The following is a 13,485-nucleotide window of genomic DNA, read 5'->3' as shown; positions in this document are numbered from 1 at the left end:
TCCTTCAGTACTGTAGGTGCCAGCGACCTCTCCCAGGACACTCTTGTGAGCCATCAGGTGGACACTCTGGACCAAGGGTGTTGGGCAATCGCTGCTTCAGTACTGGGCAACTTGGGAGACACACGGAGCAGCCACTCTTCTGGATCTTCCAAGAGCTGTCAGCCCAGTGGTCTCCCATCAGAGCCCCTCAGCGCCGCTTCTGGCCCCTGCGTGCGCTCCCTGCCCCACAGTCCTCTCTGTGTCCTTGGGGATCAGGCCAAAACCACACCCCAACACCACTTCAGTGTCCCTGATGGGGTATCCTGTGCCAACACAATGACCCAGAGCCGGCATCAACAAATCCCTTCTCACCGGCCAGGCAGCAGGCAGTCCCCACTGCACAGCAGTGTGGAACCAAGAAAATGGCCTGCAAGAAAATGGTCCTGACCGAAGGGGAAAACTACCATTGTTCCAGGAGCTTTAGAAATGTTTTTCAGAACATTGAAAATCTCTCACTGTTGCTATAAATATAGAAAGATGAAAAATGGTAAAACCAACATTTATTCAATATGCTGTGACAAGACATTAGAAACATTAAGACTTAAGGTGTTTTATTTCCTTGTATAAAAACTTATACAAAGAGAACCTAATTCTCTCTTCTATCTTTTAGTAGAACTCTGGGCACATATAACATTAAAATCCAATATACTCCAAGAGTGAAACCTAATGTGAACTATGGACTTTGCATGATTATGATCTGTCAATGTAGGTTAGTCAATTGCAACAAATGTACCACTCTGGGGGAGGTGCGGGGGTTGTTAATGAGAAGGCTATGTATGTGTAGGGGCAAGGGGTATATAGGAACATCCCTTTTCCCTCTTAACATTGCTGTGAAAGTAAAACTACTCTTAAAAAATAAAAGCTTAAAAAAAATTTTTTTTAAATCCAATACACTAAATATAATATGGTACCCCAGATTGGATGCTGGTGAAATCTGACTACAGACTGCAGTTTATGGTATTCTACCAATGCCAATTTCTTGACAAAGGGAACCTGGTTTTGTAGATGCCCATGCTGGGGCAAGCTGGGTGAAGGGTATAGGAACTTGTATTATCTTTGCAGCTTGTCTGTATATCTAAAATTACTCCATAATAAAGGGATTATAAACTCAGTACTGAATATTTTAATGAGATGGAACAGTCCTGTTGCGAGGCCATGAGCAAGTTAGGCTTTCTCTCAAAATCTTGTCTCTTATGGCATTTCACATTCTAAATAACTTCCTGGTTCATGTGTCAATCAGTGAGGCAGCATGAGGGACAAAAGGATGATAAAAACAGCTACCAGATGTAAAGTAATTTGTTTGCTGTTTATCAGATTTATACATGTGGAGTTAGATGAGTTAATCTGACTCAACCTAAAACCATTTTGGTTTTATTCCAAAATGGTTCATTTTAGTTTTTAAGATTCAGGTGGCTGAGCTGCCATCAGATGAGTCACTCTCCATCATTTAAGTCCAAATAAGGGTGTTGGGGGTGGGGGGCGGTGAGTGGAACTGTGGAATGATCCAGAAGCCAGTAACTCTGGGCAAAGGGCAGGAACCGATAATCATAGAAAAGGAAATGTGAGTGGTTTTTAAACACCTCACACATAATGAGAGAACTACAGATTACAGCCACACTGAGATACATTTTCTCCCCGTCAGATTGGCAATGACTGGGGGAGGGGGGAGGTGAGGCTGTGGGAAGAGGCTCCTTCCACATGGTGGATGGGAGGGTGAAAGGGCACATATGCCCTGAATTCAACTCTCCAGAAATCAGTTCTGCAGGCACACCTGCCCAGGTACACAACAACAGTGTGCCAGGTGGTTCCCTGCATCAGGGCTGATAAGAGCAAGTCTGGAAACAACAAAGACCCACCTAGGGGGGACTTGCTGATAAATCACATGGCCACCCGCTAACTGCAGAGGGAAATTTACACAATGGGGGGATCTGGCAAAGCCACCTCAAAGGATGATGCAGCTAGTCACTAAAATGAGATGACCAGAGCCTGAGTGACACAATGGGAAGTACCTAGCCACAAAACGTTCCATCCGTGAGCTCTGAAAGGTTTTTTTTTCAAATGGTTCTGACAAAAAAAAATCTGCCTATATATACAGAGAGAGACAGCAAATATGGGAAAATATTGACACTTGGTGAATCAATTCTTACAATTTTTCTGTAAGTTTGAAAATGTTTAAAAACAGTTTAAAATGGTTATCTATAGAGAACAAGAGGAAAGGGGTGAATGAAGATAGGGGTGGGAGTGAGATTTCTCTTGTAGCTTTTTGTATTTTTAGCCATGTAACCATATTACCTAATTTTAATTTAATCATTTTGTAAGACTAAGATAATTAAAACAAACAAAAAAATTCTACTTCCTCTCATGGCTGTCTCCATGACAAAGCACAGAACCAAGACATGAGATAGCACTCCACAGGCACCAAACACTGGAGGTTGGCTTGGAAAGGGTCAGAGTAGTGCCTGGGGTGCACCACTCCCCCACCCCCAACCACCTTGTGGGAGGCAGTCTGGAGCCTCGACCAAAACAAGGATGACAATACACAGGTCACCCCCTCCCACACAGCTCTGCCCCCTCCAGGTGTCAATCCTTCATGTTCACACAGATGAGTAAGGACATGCAGTACAGTCATATTTGTAATAGGGGAAAATTGGAGGTGTTCTGGATGCCCAACAATAGAGAACTAGTTCAATAGATTACCACAGCACAGGTCTTACTATAAAATATAAAATGATTTAATTTATTAAGTAAAATCATTGCTATAATAATAAGATTAAATTAAATAAAAAATCAAGACAGTGTGATATTAGCATAGGGATAGAGAAATAGATCAATGGAACAGAATAGAGTCCAGAAATGGACTCACATTCACATGATCAAGTTGATTTTCAGTGAAAGTGCCAACACTTGTCAATGGGAAAGGAAAACCCTCTCAACAAGCTGGAATAAGTGGTTATCTACATGGAAAAATGAACCTTGACCCTCCACTCACACCACACACATAAAAATAACTGGAAATGAATCACAGTCTTAACTGTGAACAATAAAACTAGAAAGGTTCTAAGAATAAATAGGTGAAAACATTCATGCATTCAAGGTAAGCAAAGATTTCTTAAGCTATAAAAGGCACTAGCCATGTAAGTAAAACTTGACTAACTGAACTTCATCAACATGAAAAACCTGTGCTCATCAAAAACCTGTGCCCATTAAGAAAATGAAAACGCATGCCACAGACTGAAAGCAAATATTTGTAATACATCTATCCGACAAAGGACTTGTGTCCAGAATATATAGAGAATCCCTACAAATCAATAAGAAAAAAGACAAATGGTCTAACAAAAAAAATTTTTTTGAGGAAAAGACTAAACGAAGCACTTGACTAAGAAAAGTTATCTAAATGGGCAAAAAGCACATGGGAAGGTGCTCAGCATCACCTGTCATCAGGGAAATGCAAATTAAATTTACAATGAGATATCACCATGCCCCACCAGAATGGCTACCATGAAAAAGACTGACAATACTAAGTGTTGACAAGAATGCTGAGCAAACAAAACTCACACAGTGCTGGTGGAAGCATAAAATTGTACAACTGCTTTGGAAAATTGCTTGGCATTTTCTTATGAAGTTAAACATACATTTGCCCTATGACCCAACAATTCCACTCCTAGGGAGTCTACCCAAGAGAAAAGAAAACATCTGTCCACACAAAGACCTGGTCACAAATGTCTATAGCAGCCCTATTCATAATAATTCATAACTGGAAAAAACCCAAATGGCCACCAACTGGAGAATGAATAAGCGAAGTGTGGTATAGCCATAATATGGAATTAAAAGGAATGAATTACTGATATACCAGTGATATGGATGCTTCTCAAAAGAAGCCAAGCACAAAAGACTAATTTAGATGAAGTTCAAGAACAGGCAGAACTCGTCTATGAAGTTGAAGTGTGGTATTCTCTGGGGCTCTGTGGTGAGAGTGTGGGTATTAGTTTGCTTGAACTGCCATAACAAAATACCATAGAAACAACAACAAAATGTATTATCTCATAGTTCTGGAGACTAAAGTCTGAGATTCATGTGTCAGCAGGGCTGGTTTCTCCTGAAGCTTTTCTCCATGGCTTGGAGATGACAGTCTTCTCTCTGTGCCCTTACATGGTCTTCCCTCTGTCTGTGTGTGTCTATATCTTAATCTCCTCTTCTTATAAAGACACCAGTCATATTGGATTAAGGTCTACCTGCAAGACCTCATTTTAATTTAATTACCTCTTTAAAGGCTCAATCTCCTAATATAGTCACTTTCTGAGGTGCTGAGGATTAGGATTTCAACATATAAATTTTGCAGGACACAATACAGCCCATAACCTCCCTTAAGAATGAGAACAAGGCAAGGATGTCTGCTTTCACTATTCTTATTCATCAGAGTGGTGGATTCTCTAGCCAGTGCAAGGCAAGGAACTAAAATGCATACAGAACAGGATGGAAGGAATAAAAACATCCATATTTACAGATGACATGATTGTCTACAAAGAAAATTCCAAGAATCTACATCATACTCAATGGTGAAAAGCTGAAACCATTTACTCTAAGATCAGGAACAAGACAAGGATGCCCACTCTCACCACTTTTATTCAACATAGTATTGGAAGTCCTAGCCACAACAATCAGACAAGAAAAAGAAACAAAAGGAATCCAAATTGGAAAGGAAGACATAAAAATGTCACTGTTTGCAGATGACATGATATATACAGTAAGTTCCCTACATATGAACCTTCAAGATGAGAACTTTCAAAGATGAGAATGTGCATTCCATCACTGTCAGGTGTGAGTGAAATTGCAGCTTGCTCTTTGTCTCCTATTGCTGATGATCCTTCAGCTCTACCATCTCCCACCTCCTCTCCCTCCTCCAGTCAGTAACTCTTCTTGCCTGTTTACTTGATGCCAGCCCCTGTATGCCAGCTGTTGTACTGTACTTTTCAGTTACTGTATGATTAAAAAATGTTTTCTTTTTTTTTGTGTTTGCTTTTTATGTATTATTTGTGTGAAAAGTATTATAAACCTATCAAAGTACAGTACTATATAGCCGATTGTGTTAGTTGGTTACCTAGGCTAACTTTGTTGGACTTACGAATGCATTCTCGGAATGGAAGTTGTTTGCATGTTGGGGACTTACTGTATAAAAAATCCTAAAGATGCAACCAAAAAGCTATGGGAACTAATAAATGAATTCAGTAAATTTGCTGGATACAAAATTAATATACGGAAATCTATTGCATTTCTATACACTCACAATGAACTATCAGAAAAAGAAATTAAGAAAACAATCCCATTTACAATTGCATTAAAAAGAATAACAATACCTAAGAATAAATCTAAACAAGGAGGTAAAAGACCTGTACTCAAAAAACTCTAGACATTGATGAAAGAAGTTGAATACAACACAAACAAATGGAAAGATATACTGTGCTCATGGATTGGAAGAATTAATATTGTTAAAATAACCATTCAACCCAAGGCAATCTACAGTTTCACTGCAATCCCTATCGAAATACCAAAGGGATTTTTCACAGAACGAGAACAAATAATTCTAAAGTTTGTATGGAAACACAAAAGACCCCGAATAGCCAAAACAACCTTGAGAAAGAAGAACAGAGCTGGATTTATCAAGCTCCCTGACTTCAGACTACACTACCAAGCTACAGTAATCAAAACAGTATGGTACAGGCACAAAAACAGACACATAGATCAATGAAACAGAATAGAGAGCCCAGAAATGAACCCACAATTAAATGATCAATTAATCTATGACAAAGGAGGTAAGAATATACAATGAGGAAAAGATAGTGTCTTCAATAAATGGTGTTGGGAAAACTGGACAGATACATGCAAAAGAATCAAACTGAACTATGTCACACCATATACTAAAATAAACTCAAAATGGTTTAAAGACTTAAATGTAAGACCTGAAACCATAATATTCCTAGAAGAAAACATAGACAGTACCCTCTTTGACATCAGTCTTAGCAATATTTATTGGATATGTCTCCTCAAGCAAGAGAAACAAAAGCAAAAATAAGTAAAAAATTAAAATTAAAAACTTTTGCACAGTGAAGGAAACTATCAATAAAATGAAAAGGCCTCCTACTGAATGGGAGAAGATATTTGCAAACAATATATCTGATAAGGGATTAATATCCAAAATATACAAAAAACTCATACAACTCAACATCGACCCAATTAAAAAATGGGCAGACACTGAGGTTGCTTGCATGTCCTGGTTATTGTAAATAGTGCTGCAATGAACATTGGGGTGCATGTGTCTTTTTGAATTATGGTTTTCTCAGGGTATATGCCCAGTAGTGGGATTGCTGGGTCATATGGTAGTTCTATTTTTAGTTTTTTAAGGAACCTCCATACTGTTCTCCATAGTGGCTGTACCAATTTACATTCCCAGCAACAGTGCAAGAGGGTTCCCTTTTCTCCACACCCTCTCCAGCATTTATTGTTTGTAGATTTTTTGATGATGGCCATTCTGACAACAAATACTGTACGCTAACACATATATATGGAATCTAAAATAAAAAAAAAAGATGGTTCTGATGAACCTAGGGGCAGGACAGGAATAAAGACACAGACGTAGAGAATGGACTTGAGGACATGGGGAGGGGGAAGGGTAAGCTGGGACGAAGTGAAAGAGTGGCATGGACATATATACACTACCAAATGTAAAATAGATAGCTAGTGGGAAGCAGCTGCATGGCACAGGGAGATCAGCTCTGTGCTTTGTGACCACCTAGAGGGGTGGGATAAGGAGGGTGGGAGGGATACACAAGAGGGAGGGGATATGGGGATATACGTATGCATATAGCTGATTCACTTTGTTGTGCAGCAGAAACTAACACAACACTGTAAAGCAATTATACTCTAATAAAGATGTTTAAAAAAAAAAAATGGGCACAAGACCCGAATAGACATTTTTTCCAAAGAAGACATACAGATGGTCAACAGACACATGAAAAGATGCTCAACATTACTAATCATCAGGGAAATGCAAGTCAAAACCACAAAGAGATATTACCTCACATCTGTTAGAATGGCTGTTATCAAAGAGACAACAAATAACAAGTGTTGGCGAGGATGTGGAGAAAAGGGAACCCTCATGCTCTGCTGGTGAGAATGTAAATTGGTGCAGCCACTGTGGAAAACAGTATGGAGGTTCCTCAAAAAATTAAATATAGAACTACCATATGATACATCAATTCTACTTCTGGGTATTTTTCTGAGGAAAACAAAAACACTAATTTGAACACCCTTATGTTTATTGCAGTGTTATCTACAATAGCCAAGATATGGAAGCAACCTAAGTGTCCATTGATAGATGAATGGATAAAGATGTTTCATACACACACACACACACACACACACACACAATGGAATGTTACTCAGCCATAAAAAAAAAGATGAAATCTTGCCATTTTCAATAACATGGTTGGACTTTGAGGGTATTATGCTATGTGAAATCATTTGGACAGAGAAAGACAAACACTTGCACAAGTGAGCCCTGTGCCCATACCCCTTCCACTCACTGGTCACATGGGGCACACATGCAGCAGGCACTGGGGGCACCTGTCAGACTCCAAGGATAGGACAAAGTGTCCAGCACTGTCATTTTCCTTTCCACAAGGCAGGCGAGAGCCACAGAAATGCTAAACTCGCCGAGCGGGAGTCTGGGATGAGAATCCAACAGGCTTTGGATGGGGGTGCAACTTAGCTTTCAGGCCCCAAGACAAATCTTAATGAATATTCTACTTATCAATAGACAAGACCCAGGAAAGGAAAAGGGAAATCTTTCCAGACCCACAAAAACCTCGCCATCTTTGGGTGGTGAGCTTCTGGGAATTTTCATTCTCCTCTCAATGTTTCTCGGTAATATCTAAATTTCTACGAAGAACGTTTATTGTATTTGCAATTGGGAGAAAAGCCAACCTATTTAAAAATAAGAGAATAAAGCCTTCTCCATTGCTCTTTTGATATTCCAAACCTCCAGCTATTACACAGTCAGAGCCAGCTGTCTCCACGTCTGTTTACGTATGGAAATTTTAATTTCTACTTAGCTGTCCTAAATCTCTTTTAGGAAAAATGTGGTCAAGAAAGCCCAAAAGAAGGGACTCTGAGTGTAATTCTGCTTTCTGAAAACATGTTTTTGCAAAAAGTTTTCTAGGTTGCTCTAAACTGAAAGTGAGTTTTGTTCAAAGACCTAAAATATTTCCTAAATTGGGCACTGCCTTGAACGTCACCCATCTTCACCAGCAGTCAGGCAGCTAGGAGGGTGAACAGGCCAGCACCTGGAGTCTGTGAGGCCACATCCTGGGCAGGTGACAGTGAGAGAGCCCCTTCACACCAACACAGGGCTACGGGGTGGGCAGTGAGGAGCTGATTAAGCATCATTCGCTTTACTTTCTTATTAAAAAAAAAAAGAACTGCTCTAAAAATATTTGACAGTTTAGTCATCTCAGCCAAGAGAAGCCTTTGGCATTGCACTGGAGAAGCAATCTCAGCCTCAAACCCTTGGATGAAGTGGCATTTAAGAGCTTTCCAGACAGGACAGGATAATTACAGAGAGGCCCTCATGTGGGCTGCAATGACATTCAAGCCTGAAGTGGAAGCAACCTCTTATCTTTAACAAAGAGCTCTGATGATCTACACTGAAAGGAAAGTGCTGTGTCCAGGGTACATTTTTTTTTTTTTTAATCCTGTAAGAAGAAAATATCACTGTGTAAATAGAGAGCTATATGAAGGAGTAAGACAATAAGAGTGACCTTGCCCCACTCCCCACTCTTCAGGTCCAGGTGTCTGGATACAGGGTGATTCCCACATTGTTCTGGCAACTGCACAGCCTCAACCAGAGCATGGCAGAGCCCAGAGAGGTGCAGGGTCTCCCCTGCATGCTCAAGATCCACCCACATTAGAGTTAGCCAGGTGGCATTTGCACAGGCACTTGGACCCTTCCTTTCTTATTCAGCTCCTTAGTCTCTGCTCCTGATTAACCAAAGGCAATTCAGAAATCAACAGCTCTGCTTATTTAGAGGGCTTTGTTTCAGGGCACTGCTGTGCTGGAGACTCTGGGAGAAGGTAACTAGAGAGAACTGGAATTTACTCACAGCACCACTGTCCTAGTGAGAAAGGAGGTAAGGGAGGGAAGAATGGGGAGAGGGAAAAGGAGGGGAAGGGGAGAGGACCTGAGTGTCCCTTAACAGAGGTCTAAAGCTGAGGGATAGTGTCAGGAAGCAATAGCAGGCTGGAAGCATCTGTCTACCCCTGCAATTGATTATTTCTTAAGCAGCATAGTTTATTTTGCAGACAAAATTTTTTGGAACTTGGTTTAAGACAAAGGATCATGGAGCGAATAGAGAACAGATGCCCCCTTTGCCACAGAAGATCTTAGACTCCCCATACGTGTGGGGAATGGGGAAGGGAAGAAGGACCTTCTCTGCAGCAGCTCCTGACCTTAGCAAGGTTACCATTTCAATGGTTTCCTGCAGACATTCCCTGCACATGATGCACACGCACAGGTGGACACAGGCCAGGCTCCCACCTACACCAGGGTTCCCTGACCAATCATCTAGGACAAAAAAGCAACAGCCACACTCTCCTGGACCCATTTTGGAGAAACAGCACAGGCTGCTGAAAAGTCACAGCCTGTTGACCAGGAGGCTTACATCTCAGAGGTCAGCAGTTTTATCCAATTTGCAGCCTGAGCACCAGCTATGAGGGATCCTTTAGACACGATGTTAAGAACATGGGAGTCCGCAGATATAACCTGACATCTGCATGGGACAGCAGTTTCTTTTAGGATGCTATAAGTTCAATGTAAGATGCATTCAGCAAAAAATTCTAGCCTCATCCAGCTTAGTCCACGTTAAATATTCTGAGACGCAAAATTATGTACTAGGAGAACACAGGCCTTCCTCACTTATCCGTTCAAGCATATATCACTAGTAACTTTTCATTTTAAAAGCCCCAGGTGGATCTCTAGAAAGCCAGTTGGAATTCCCTCTAAACACGCTCAACTTAGCCTTTATCTCCCAGCCAGGCCAAGGGGGAGCGAGTCGTCCACCTCCATGGTGTCCCCTCTCCCTTGTTCCTGCAGGGGACAGGAGACAGAGTGCTGGGAGGGACAGCCAGGAGGATGGTCATTTAGGGGCTCCCACTCCTCAGACCCCCTCTGAGTGGGCTCCTTGGGTCTGTTTCTGGGTTCCATTCTTTAGACTGAAGAATGTTCATGAGCTCTGATAGCTCACAAGGGCCTGACCTGGAAGTGGGGAGGAGGCTCGGACTAAACTGGCCAACCTTGAACTCACAGGTACAGAGCCTTCTCTCTCCCCTGCCTTCTTCCAACACCCGGGCTCTCAGATGGGTAGGCTCAAGCCCAGAACTCCCACAGAACTCGGTCATGGGGCTTCACGCCCCCCGCAACACAAGTTCTGTCTGCAAATACAACCAGCTCTTACATTATATTCACCTGTTTCTCTTTATCCTTAATACTTTAGGCTAAACCAAATCCTTTCTGGAACAAGATGGGAAGGAAGGAAGGGAGAAAGGGAGGAAGAGAGAGAGGGAGGAAGAGGGGGAGAGGGAGGGAAAGAAGGGAGGAAAAGGGAAAGAAATGAGAAGCAGGAAGGTCAGCTAGCTGGTTAGTGGTTGGGTAGTGACTGGCTGGTCAGTTAGTAAAACCCTAACAGGGATCTTGCCTGTGGCTCTGGGACAGAGGATGGCTGAGAGCCTCTCAGGGAAAGTAGAGGGAGGGCAGGGGGGACCATACCCCTTGGCAGCACACAGAGGGCGAGGGCACAGCAGTGCACGCGGGGAGGGTGCTGGCTCGGAAGGGATAGCTTCTCAGTTCTTCCCGGGAAGATTGCTGCAAACACTGGTGTCTCGCCGCTCACTGGACACAGTTGGCCCACGCAGACATCTGGCGGCCCTGGGTGGGCTGGGAGTGCTGAGCTATGGCTGTACTACAAACCTGGTTCTGGGGAACCTCTTCTCTGGGTGTCCCGGAGAAGGTGGATACCCCCAAAGCTGGCCCGAAGCACTGAAGCACTGAAGCAGAACTGGAGCCCAGGAACTTGGGTTGGGTGTCCCCTCAGCCCTGGCAGGTACTTCAGTCAGACAGCCTCCACCTGCCACAGATTGTACCCCTCAGCTCCTTTTACGCACAGTGAGCCCCACTGGACAGCTGGGGGAACTGAAGCACTGGCCTAAGGTCACGCGGTGGGAGGGGCCACCATCACCTGGGTGTGTGCCCCCCCACCAACTCGCTTGGCAGGCAGACGTGTCCTGCTCTGAGCCCCCAAGACCTGTGTGAGCTGGTCTGTTCCCAGTGCCTAGAGCAGAGCCAGGCCCCCCACAGCCCGGCTGAGGTCACCAAATGAGCCCCTAAGGGCCTGAGGACGAGCTGTCAAGACCCCCTGAAGTGCAGATGAGGAAACTGAGGCCCAGCCCAAGCTCTGCTTGATGGGGTCTCTGTCGGGATCCAGCCCAACCCGGCTAGGCTGGGACCCTCGCCTACACAGAGCAGACCCTGCGTCCAAAGCCAGCTGGCCTTCAGCTGACCAACTGGCTAGACATAGGGGCCTGGAAGGAAAAGCCACGCCTGCCAAGACATGTTTAACTTTTCTGCACAATATAACCTCTCGTAAACAACCTATCTGGAGCTGGGGTGTGCTGTCATTTGAATTGAGTCTGCGTACGTATGTGCACAGACACAACACACATAATCATTCTTTTCACTTCAAGCTGATTCAAGCAAGCTGATTCAACCCAGTCACCCTAGAAATCCACAACAACAGCTAAGATGTTCTCACTGTCCTGATTCACAGATGTAGAGCAGGAAACACATCACCAAAGAGCCAGGGACAGCCTGGGGTCACCAAGGACCTGGGAATGAGCACTTTACAGCCTCTTTAAAGAAAAAGTCCCCTTGCCCACATTTATCTGAAGGGCTGGTTTTCCTAATGTAAAAGAAAGTAAGTAAGTAAAAGAAATAAAAAGAAGACAACCCTGGAACCTAAAATGCATACTGCTAGGTGACAGAAGCCAATCTAAAAAGGCTACATACTGTATGATTCCAACTGTGTGACATTTCAGAAAAACTACTGGAGTTCAAGACTTGCCAGGGGTTAAGGCAGGAGGGATGAATAAGTGGAGTACAAAGGATTTTTAGAGCAGTGAAACTACTCTGTACAATATTATAAAGGTGGATACCTGCTATGATACATTTGTCCAAACCCATAGAATGTACACACCAAGAGTGAACCCTAATGTAAACCGTGGACTCTGGGTGATTATGATGTGTCAGTGTAGGTTCATCAGTTGTAACAAATACACCACTCTGATGGGGGATGATGATAATGGGGGAGGCAGGGAGCAGGGGCAGGGGAGTATATGAGAAATCTCTGTACCTTCCCCTCAATTTTGCTGTGAACATAAAACTACTCTAAAAAAAATAAAATCTATTATTTTTTAAAAGACAATCCTGACATCTGAAATGTGGTCCCTGTTATCATGGCAACCTCAGGAAGTGGTATTTCTAAAGCACACACTCTATTCCTTTCCCATCCATTTAAAAAGAAAGGAGAAGACTGAGGTGAGGGTGAGGGAAATACAGAATTAGACCAGGTCCCGTTACAGAATCCAACATCCTGCATTTGTTTAAAAAATATTCTGGACAATTCCATTCAAGAGCCAGGGACCCCTCAGCAAAGCCAGCCCAGGTCGTCAGCCTAGACCCAGTGTGCTGAGATGCAGGGGGACCCCCTCCTCAAGTCACGCAGCAGCAGTGTTCCATCCCCCAGCCCTACAACCCTGGAGAATAAGGAACCCAGAGAAGTGACGCACCTAGGACTTCACCACCTGAAACGAGAAAAAGTCTCCCTTTTTCAGACACCCGTCTACTCACCGCCTTCCCTTGAGGAGGAAAACCAAGAAACACGGAAACAAGCAGAGCCAGGGTTTCTCCACAGGCCTGTGCAGCGCCATCAGCCACTCCTGCCCGGGACAGTTTGCAGGAGGGGACCCCAGGCAGATCACCAAGGAGGACACCGCCCCAGGTTCCCACACTGGGGCGGGGCTGGCCTCCTCCCTCTGGGCACGCTGTGCTGTGGGCAGTCAGTCCAGGGTGAGGCTGGCAGGGACCCCACAAGCTCGGGGCTGGTGGTCTGGAGTGGCCCTGCCTGCCGGTTCCGGCCCTCAAGGGGCCTCAGTGGCACCCACGGCAGCCTCTTTTCTTCTCCGTCTTGCAGCTGCAGGGAGACGCTGAGCCCTGACAAAGCCCGCCTGCTCCTCCAGAGCCAGCAGGAGGGGTGAGGGGAGTGCAGCCCGCAGCCCACAGCCTGGGATGCCGACTGTCACCATGGCAACAAGGAAGGGTGGGGGGGTGGGCGACAGGCTAGT

The 13,485-nt window shown here is 44.0% G+C and overlaps 1 protein-coding gene across 4 annotated transcripts in view; it reads right to left on the bottom strand.

Annotated features, from left to right (window-relative positions):
* FGD3 (FYVE, RhoGEF and PH domain containing 3) overlaps window positions 1–13,329 on the bottom strand; it is a 64,001-nt gene extending 50,672 nt beyond the window's left edge. For 3 of the 4 annotated variants that reach the window (XM_036854073.1, XM_036854074.1, XM_036854075.1), the window contains exon 1: window positions 12,992–13,329. The gene's annotated coding sequence lies outside the window, so the exon portion shown is untranslated. The remainder of the gene's footprint in view (window positions 1–12,991) is intronic. The other variant, XM_036854069.1, reaches the window with a different exon arrangement.
* Window positions 13,330–13,485: the final 156 nt, after the last annotated feature.

This window comes from Balaenoptera musculus, chromosome 6 (genome assembly GCF_009873245.2).
Source record: "Balaenoptera musculus isolate JJ_BM4_2016_0621 chromosome 6, mBalMus1.pri.v3, whole genome shotgun sequence".
NCBI classification, from domain to species: domain Eukaryota; kingdom Metazoa; phylum Chordata; class Mammalia; order Artiodactyla; family Balaenopteridae; genus Balaenoptera; species Balaenoptera musculus.
The sequence above is the reverse complement of the archived record's forward strand: the minus strand, read 5'-3'. Positions and strand labels throughout refer to the sequence as shown.